At 39.3% G+C, this 10,000-nt stretch overlaps 1 protein-coding gene across 2 annotated transcripts in view; it reads left to right on the forward strand.

The window, feature by feature from the left end:
* Window positions 1-10,000, forward strand: part of LOC123501820 — a 112,378-nt gene that overhangs the window by 69,688 nt on the left and 32,690 nt on the right. For both annotated transcript variants that reach the window (XM_045250849.1, XM_045250848.1), the window contains exon 2: window positions 6,115-6,241. The gene's annotated coding sequence lies outside the window, so the exon portion shown is untranslated. The remainder of the gene's footprint in view (window positions 1-6,114; window positions 6,242-10,000) is intronic.

Consider the following 10,000-nt stretch of genomic DNA (forward strand, 5'->3'; position numbering starts at 1 on the left):
CTGAGCACCGACAGTAAGGACACAGGGCGATAGTTTTTACACTGGTTCTTGCCTCCTTTTTTGTGAACTGGCACTACATTGCTCGTTTTCCAGGCTGCCGGCCACGTGCCGGACTCGAGACACCGAGTGAACAGTAAGGCGAGTGGTCGCGCCAGCTCATTAGCACACTGACGGAGCAAGCGAGGGCTTATATTGTCCGGCCCTGTCGCCTTATTTTCATCCACTTCTAGAAGCTTTTTCCTCACTTCGGATTCACTCGTTTTAACTTCCAGAAGTGTGTCCTTTATGGTGTGAGGCATCGTTGGTGGTGTCTTCTCAGGGTCGGGCACGCTCATTTTTACAGCAAAGTGTTTCGCCAGGAGGTTGGCCTTCTCATGTGCTGAGTGGGCCAGACTGCCATCCTCCTGCAAGAGGGATGAGATGCTGGCGCCTCTCTCCTCACCCTGCTGGTCTTTCACAATGCCCCACCACCTCTTCGTGCCCACCTGTCCGCCACGGAGCTTCCTCCTGTAATCTCTTTCTCTCTCTCTCTCTCTCTCTCTCTCTCTCTCTCTCTCTCTCTCTCTCTCTCTCTCTCTCTCTCTCTCGTGTACAATAGTGTTCGCAGGTGGACAACGTGGCATTAACACGCTCCGCCTTTTAATCACTCTCACTAAAACATCTGCAACATTTTCAATAGATCGATGCTAAAGGCGGGACTCAGCGCTTGCCTTAGTCACGTAACACCTGGTCACGTTTCATTCTCACGCTCACTCATTCTCGATTTACTGCTGATTTAAAACGATTCCCCTTCCCTCCTGCTCCGATTCCACTTGTTTATTACATTCGATCCTTTGAGTCTAAGAACACGAGAAGGTTGTTTTATGGAGACTACAATTCAAGTGGGGCCCTTTTTTTTTATATTTATTTTTTTGCTCTTGCTAGTTTTCCCTCTTACATAAAAAAAAAAAAATGTTGTGAGGTATGCACATGGAAGTTTTTTTTTCTATTTTTCTTTTTTTTTCCTTTACTCAAAGGGGGAGACTGTCCAAGGGCAACAAAATATGGAAAGAAAAAGGCCCACTGTATTGCCAGTTCCCTTAAAGTTATTAAGAGCTATCCAAGAGTAAGGGACAAATGTCCTGATACCTCCCTTTTAAAAGAAGTCAAGTCGTAGAAGATGAAAACACAGAAGCAGGCAGGGAGTTCCAGAGTTTACCAGAGGAAGGTATGAATGATTGAGACTACTGGTGAACTCTTGCATTAGGGAGTTGGACAGTGTAAAGTATGTCTGTTTGTATTCATCCATCATGTATATTTACAAGCTTAGTTTTTATTATTTGAAATTCTTTATTCGTATTCTGAAACGACAAGAGAAACCTGCATTAGAAGATGTGATGAGGTTTACTCGTACACTTGGGAGCTTCTGTGTAAAGTGTGTCTTGTTTTGTAATCATCTCTCTAGAGTATTTGCAAGTTTATTTTATTTTTGAAGCTTCTTATTGTCTTGTATTCTGAAGCATGGATACAAATTTCTCTCTCTCTCTCTCTCTCACACACACACACACACACACACACACACACACACACACACACACACACACACACACACACACACACACACACACACACACACACACACACACACACGATTATTTTTAAAGACCACAGAGATGATTGGCAAGGTTCTTAAGAGCGCTTCTGCAGTTAATTATGTAAAGAACTTTTTTGATTCGTCACTAGAATCGTAAAAACCTCCTTACAAATCCGTGTAATTTCAACGAGATACTTTAGAATGTTGTGGAAGTGTGACGCAAAAGGTTTTTTCTGGCATTGTCCTTTGCTAAAGTTACATTCGACATATTATAACTATTTTAAAGCTAGTCTCTCATTGGTGGTGTTAGTAATGGTTTCTATTCTAGTGTGTGTGTGTGTGTGTGTGTGTGTGTGTGTGTGTTTTCTCAATATGGTTTCTAATAACTGTCAGTTTCTATCATCTATCACAATAACAAGTGGGAAGCTGCAAGAAGCAATTAACTACACAAGTGGCAGTTCCTTTATAAAGTATAGCAAATTTATATCCATCTTTCCTACTTGTCTATAAATTTGTGTAACTTCTAAAGCTTCCCATTGGCTCGGTACCACTAACATCATTACTGGCTATTCGTGTCATCTCTTTGTCAGGTTTTCAAAGCATAACAAGGTCTCCTCGTGTTTCTAAGCATTTCGTTGTGTCTTGCATCCAACACTCTAGTAAACATTACATAGAGCAAAAGAATATTGAAAAAGCACAAGAGAAAATGCAATAAGTCATCAAACCAACACGTGAGAGTCTATAAAGTTTTGCTATTCTTATTCTATCATCTGTAAATTTCTCTGATCTTTTGAGGCTCCGTATTAACTCAGCACTAACAATCTGAGTCTTATTTCATTGTATTGGAGAACTCATTTCATCGTATCTTTTTATTTTTCACCTTGAGTTTTGGTTATGACTAGACGATTTTATTTACATTAGGAAGGGTGTGTGGAGGTCAGAAGATTAATGGCCATAATTTTCACTGTCTTAATTCCCCACATGAGTTTCTGAAGCTGTATAGAATCAGTGCTCACTCTTCGTTGGCCCCGACGGGAATCGAATCCATGTCTGCTGATTTAGAGGCAGCCGTACTAACCACTACACCACAGGGCCTCAGTAATAAGCAGAATAAATATGAAAACGCATCATGGTGCTGAAGGAGTTAACAAGCTTGATTACGTTTACTTGGTTGCGTTCTTGTCTGTTGATTAAGAAAGGGAAACGGGACGAGGAGAAATGCTGTAGAGAATTTTAAAGAGAATAAAGATTTGTCCATTGAAAGATGAAAAAAAAATATATAGTTTGGACGATAATAGAAGAGATTAACGAAAATGTGTGAAAGACAGTATGAGATGAAAGAGGTGGAAGAAAAATAAGATGTCAAAAGCAATGCAATAAAAAGGATTAACGAAAAGATGGAGAGACAAAGTGAAAGATGAAAATAAACTAAGAAATAAAGAAAAAATGAAGAGTAATGCTGCCGAAGAAGGTAAGGAATACATGCGAAAATTTATACAATGGAAAGGAAGGAAAAATGTGCAAAGAGTAACATGATAAAAGAGAAAACAAAGCAAAAAATGAAAGAATAGATAATGTAAACTGCAATAAGTGAAAAATTTGGGGATATGGTCAAGAAAAAATAGAAGAGAAGAAGAAAAGAAGAAAAAAAAATAGCAAAATGTTTCTAGGATGAAATTGAATATAGAAGAAAAAGAAGAAGGTGAAGCAAAAATTTAATAAGATGAAGAAAAAACAAGAAAAAAAGTCGAGGTAGGAAGAAAATGGCAGAAAAATAAGAAAAAAAACGAATATATTGCAAAGGAAGGGAGAAAAATATAAGAATTAAAAAGAAAAAAGAAAAAAAAAAATACACACGTGAGAAATGTAGCAATACAAATCTCACAAATAGAATACTTCGAAAAAATAAATAGAAAAAAAAACAGAAAGAAACAAAAGGCAATAAATAGAATATGTGAAGAATATTAGAAAAAAATAGATAAAGAAAAATGCATAACAAAGAGAGAGAAAGAGAGAGAGAGAAAGAGAGAGAGTTAAAATCGCAAATAAAAGGAAGAATGTAATGAATAAAAGAAATATTAAAAGCAAAAGATAGAAATGCAAATGCAACAGATGGAAGCCAGAAGTAATTAACAGCTAGGTGAATCAAGGACAAATAAAAGAGAGAAAAGACACAAAAAAGTAAAAAAAAAGATGCAAGAATAAGTAAAAACAATGAAAAAAAAATAGGAATGAAAAGTGTAAGAAAAAGGAAATAGTAAAGAAAACATGAATAAAGTGGAATAGAAAGAGAAGCAGTGAAGAAAATAGAAGAATAAGTGAAGAAATGGAGAAAGAGAGAGAGAGAGAGAGAGAGAGAGAGAGAGAGAGATTAGAACACAGAAGATTTTTACCTCCTGAAGTGTTTTAAAAGGGATGCTTATGTTCTATTCTCCTTGGGTTCTCAAAATACAAATTCTTGGGCGTGATTACAAAAAAAGGAAAAAAAACAAAAATGCAAAAATAAATAAATGAAACGCAGCAGAAATAAAAAGTAATGAATAAAGCTAAATAGAAAGAGAAGTGAAGAAAAATAGAAGAAAAAGTGGAGAAAGTGTACAAAAAAATGAATATGTAAGAAATGGAGGCAAGGAAGGAATAAAAAGAAGAAGAATAAAAGAAGAATGAAAAATAACATGAAAGCAAAGGTGATGACGAAAGTTAATAATAAAAAGAAAAAGAAACTAAAAAATAAAAATAAAATAACGAAACGAAAATACTAACAAAACAAAATAAATAATGAAATAAATATAAAAATAAAAAAGCAAGATATAATCACGATAGACGAAAGAAATGAAAATACTTGCAGGAAAATAAGTAAATAAATAAATGAATGGATAAATAGATGAATGAATAAATAAATAAGGAAACAATAAATATCAAAGGAAAAACCAAAAAATAGAAAAATCAACAAGAAAAAAAACTTACAATAAAACAACAACAGACAGATAAACACCAAGAAAATAGAATAAATGGTGATAATAATAATAAAACAAGGGATAAACGTTAGTAATTAACAGGTGTATATATTAACAGGTAGATATTAAACACCTGTCAAACACACCTGCTAAACACACTTGCCAAACACACCTGCCTAACACCTTTCCTAACACACCTTGCCAAACACACCTTTCCAAACACACCTGCCAAACACACCTTTCCAAACACAAACACACCTTTCCAAACACACCTTTCCAAACACAGCTTTCCAAACACACCTGTCACACATGCCTTTCCAAACACACTTTTCCAAACACACCTTTCCAAACACACCTATCAAACACACCTTTCCAAACACACCTTTCCAAACACAACTATCAAACACACCTTTTCAAACACACCTTTCCAAACACACCTATCAAACACACCTTTCCAAAGACACCTATCAAACACACCTTTCCAAACACACCTGCCAAACACACCTGTCATCACATTAGCGGATCAAAGGACAGGTGGCGCTTCGTGAGTGAGGGAACACCTGGGTGAGGATGGGTGTGGATGTGGGTTGGGGGGGTGAGGTCAACAGGTAAACAGTGAGCTTAGAGGAGAGTGTGTGAAGGTTAATTATATTGAGAGGGAGAGGTAGCGGGGGTGGGGGGAAGCGGGGTAGGTGTGTGTGTGTGTGTGTGTGTGTGTGTGTGTGTGTGTGTGTGTGTGTGTGTTTTAGTAATTAGCATTTTTTTTGCTAGTGCGTGTGATTTGTTTTAATTTGATTAGTTAATTGATTTCGTGTGTGTGTGTGTGTGTGTGTGTGTGTGTGTGTGTGTGTGTGTGTGTGTGTGTGTGTGTGTGTGTGTGTGTGTGTGTGTTATAGGGAATAGTTTTAGTACTGCTGTCGTTACCTTTATTATTATTATTATTATTATTATTATTATTATTATTATTATTATTATTATTATTATTATTGTTATTATTGTTATTGTTGTTATTATTATTTATCTTAATCCCGTTTTCTTCTGTTTTCTTCACTCTGAACTACAACTCATTTCTCTCTCTCTCTCTCTCTCTCTCTCTCTCTCTCTCTCTCTCTCTCTCTCTCTCTCTCTCTCTCTCTCTCTCTCTCTCTCTCCTCTCTCTCTCTCTCTCTCTCTCTCTCTCTCTCTCTCTCTCTCTCCTCTCTCTCTCTCTCTCTCTCTCTCTCTCTCTCTCTCTCTCTCTCTCTCTCTCTCTCTCTCTCTCTCTCTCTCTCTCTCTCTCTCTCATCTCCTTTCCTCTCTCCTTTCTCCCCTCATCTCCTCTCCCTTCCTCCTATCCCTCCTCCCTCCTCCCTCCTTCCCTGCATCCCTCCCTACCACCATCTCCTTCACCCACGCATCCATCCACTCTTTTCCTCGCACACACACACACACACACACACACACACACACACACACACACACACACACACACACACACACACACACAGCATTCTATTCAAGCGACAAGGTGTAGTGTTCGTGTGGCAATATTGCAAGTGTGTTCCAAGAGTGTACGAAGTGTTTGAGGTGGTGGTGTTGTTGCAGGCAGCGTGGGCGGCGGCTTCGGCGGGCGTGGGCTGCCAAGGTTCGGTGTGGGACAGACTGAAGTGACGGTGCAGGAGGAAAGACTGCTAAACTGCCCTGTGTGGTTCGTCACTTGCAGGATAAGGCGGTAAGTGATTGTGTGTGTGTGTGTGTGTGTGTGTGTGTGTGTGTGTGGTGTGTGTGTGTGTGTGTGTGTTATGATGGTGGTTTAGTTGTGCTGTGTTTGGTGGAGTGTGTTGTGTGTGTGTGTGTGTGTGTGTGTGTGTGTGTGTGTGTGTGTGTGTGTGTGTGTGTGTGTATGCTGTGTTATTTTCAGTGTTGTAAGGTTGTCTTGGTATAATCCTTTGTAATATTTGTTTGTGTAATTGCCTTTCTCTCTCTCTCTCTCTCTCTCTCTCTCTCTCTCTCTCTCTCTCTCTCTCTCTCTCTCTCTCTCTCTCTCTCTCTACGTGTCTTGCTATTTATATTTCTTAATGTTTTCCTTCTTTATCTCTCCTTCTCTTCTTTTTTTCTTTTAATGTTTCCTTCCTTTCTACTTTTTCCCCAACTTTCATCCTTCCATCTGTCTTTCTTAATTTCTTCTCCCTCCTTTGTCTTTCTCTCGTTTCTTCCTTATTTCTGTAATTCCTCCTTTCCTTCTATCAATCTTCCCTTCTTTCTTACTTCTATCTTCCTTCATTTATTTTCTCTCCTGTGCTCTCTCCGTTGTTTTCCATTATTCTGTCTTCTTTATTTTCCCTCAATTATGTTTATCTCTATTTCTCTTTACTTTGTCTTTCATCTATTTACTTGTCTTGGCTTTCTATCTACTTGTGTTTCTATTTATCTATTTTTCTTCCTTTTATCTATGTATTTATGTATATTTTTTCTCTCCTTCGTTCTTTTCATCTCTCTCTCTCTCTCTCTCTCTCTCTCTCGGTGACTGAGTGACTTGGTATCACATAACGTATACACATTAAGAGCATAAGTGACAAGGTGTAGTGTTTACCGTACCTCACCTTACCTTACTGTACCTTAGACAACTCTACATCATCTTGTCTCACCTTACCTTAGTTTAGTTTTACCTTACCGTACTTTACCTAACTTCATTCAGTCTTACCTTCGCTTACCTTACCTTACCTAGCCGTGCCTTACATATCTTAACCTCACCTTACGTTACCTTACCTTAACTTACTTTACCTAACCTAACCTGAACTAACCTCTCCTTAGTTTAGCTTATCTTATCTCAACATACCTAACTTTACCTTACCTAACGTTACCTTACCTTACCTTAGCTTATTTTACTTACCTTTCCTTACCTTACCTAACCTAAACAAACCTTTCCTTATTTTTGATACTTCGCTGTGTTATGAATGTGTGTTTCACTGTTTGATCTGCTGTTTGGTGCAGTCTCTGACGAGACAGCCAGACGTTACCCTACGGAACGAGCTCAGAGCTCATTATTTCCGATCTTCGGATAGGCCTGAGACCAGGCACACACCACACACCGGGACAACAAGGTCACAACTCCTCGATTTACATCCCGTACCTACTCACTGCTAGGTGAACACCACCTACACGTCAAAGGAGACACACCCAAATATCTCCACCCGGCCGGGGAATCGAACCCCGGTCCTCTGGCTTGTGAAGCCAGCGCTCTAACCACTGAGCTACCGGGCGTGTGTGTGTGTGTGTGTGTGTGTGTGTGTGTGTGTGTGTGTGTGTGTGTGTGTGTGTGTTTTGTTACCAACGTGTTGTGTATGTTGTATCAGAAATTGTGTTGCATCTTGACATCAAAGGGAGTCTTCTTTTTCATCATCTTCCTCCTCCTCCTCCTCCTCCTCCTCCTCCTCCTCCTCCTCCTCCTCCTCCTCCCTTCCTCCCCCTCCTCCTCCTCATCCTTCTCCTCCTCCTCCTCCACTTTCTCCATTAGCATATATGTTTCATGTCAAATATCAAGACAATATTCTTCCTCCCCTCCTCTTCCTCCTTCTCATCTTCCTCCTTCTCATCCTCTTCCTCTTCCTCTTTCTTCTCCTTATTCTCATTCTCCATCTCTTCTTTCTCCATCTTCCCCCAATATTTTTTTTACAAAGCCTGATCACTTCTATTATCCTCCTCCTTCTCCTTCTCCTCCTCCTCCTCCTCCTCCTCCTCCTCCTCCTCCTCCTACTCCTCCTCCTCCTACTCCTCCTCCTCCTACTCTTCCTTTCTTCTTCTAATCATGCAACTATCCCCCGTTTTCTTTGACAGCTGTAGTGAAGGGGGGCGACTTTAAACTTTGAGACTGTGTCCCCCTCCTGTCCCCTAGCCACCCTCCCACCTCCCCCCATCCCCTGTCACAGCGATCAGCGGGGAACCATCAAAGGGAGGCAGGGTTCGCTTCCCATGTAAATTAAGGGACACACGGCAAGGGAAGGGAAGTGTGTGTGTGTGTGTGTGTGTGTGTGTGTGTGTGTGTGTGTGTGTGACAGTGGTCTTCTATGTGTCATTGTTGGTGTTTTTAGCATGTTTGTGTGTTTGTTTTGAGAGAGAGAGAGAGAGAGAGAGAGAGAGAGAGAGAGAGAGAGAGAGAGAGAGAGAGAGAGAGAGATTCGTGCTTCCATAAATACAAAAGGAACAATATCATACTAAACAGTTAATTTACACACATGTACAAAATGCATACTTGAAAATAAATACGTGAAAAAATAAAAAATTACTTCAAATAATTCTGAAAAGTTCATTTAAATCAGAAAATAAGAGAGGAAACACACTGAAAAGTCAAATAACACGTAAATAACACACAAAAAAAAATATACAATGAAAAGGTTAGGGTAGGTTAAGTTAGGTTAGGTTAGGTTAGGTTCAATTAGGTTAGATTAGGTTAAGTTAGGTTAAGTTATGTTAGTTAAGGATAAGGAGATAAATGAGAAAATAATCACACACACACACACACACACACACACACCACTGCCAATCACCACCAATCACCCACCGTCTGGCAACACTGTCAACACCTGCGCAAGTTCATTGATACGCTAATACTTCTGCGCAGGTTGTGAGATCCCCTTCATTAGCGGCGGTGACAATGACAGGAAGGGGGAGTAAGGGTCATTTGAGGGGAACACATTGAGGGGAAAGCTTCTTATGTCGTGATGAAGACGAGTCGGTGGTGGTGGTGGTGGTGGTGGTGTTGTGATTAGGGTTTTTGTTGTTGTTGTTGTTGTTGTTGTAGAAAAGTAGAAGGTAATATAAAGAAGCAAAAGAAAAACAAGAACTAGAAAAAGGATAAGATGAGAAGAAGATAGAGTAGAAGGAGGAGGAGGAGGAGGAGGAGGAGGAAGAAGAAGAAGAAGAAGAAGAAGAAGAAGAAGAAAAAAAAAATAAAAAAGAAAATTACTATTATTATTATTATTATTATTATTATTATTATTATTATTATTATTATTATTGTTATTTTTATTATTATTACTGTTACGACTACTACTACTACTACTACTACTACTACTACTACTACTACTACTACTACTACTATCACCACTACTATCATCATCATCATCATCATCCTTATCACTGTTGTTATTGCTATTGTTGTTGTTGTTGCAAATAATGTTGATGTTGCTTCATTTGTATTAGTACTTATTACACACACACACACACACACACACACACACACACACACAAGACTTATTAGAAGCGAAGCAGTGTGCTAGAATGCTGAGCGAGATAATGAAGCCTTGAACATAAATATACTGGTTCGGGGAGGAGGGAGCTGGAGGAGATGGTTCAGTGGTTCCCTGGTTCACTCGGTGGTTCGCTGGTTCGTTTCCCTGCTTCATTGTGGCAACTGAAGCTCTGAAGCCTTTGATGTATTGCGCCACATGAGGGGAGAAACGGAGGGAAAAATATTTGGTACTGAGGGGAA

This window comes from Portunus trituberculatus, chromosome 10 (genome assembly GCF_017591435.1).
Source record: "Portunus trituberculatus isolate SZX2019 chromosome 10, ASM1759143v1, whole genome shotgun sequence".
NCBI classification, from domain to species: Eukaryota; Metazoa; Arthropoda; class Malacostraca; order Decapoda; family Portunidae; genus Portunus; species Portunus trituberculatus.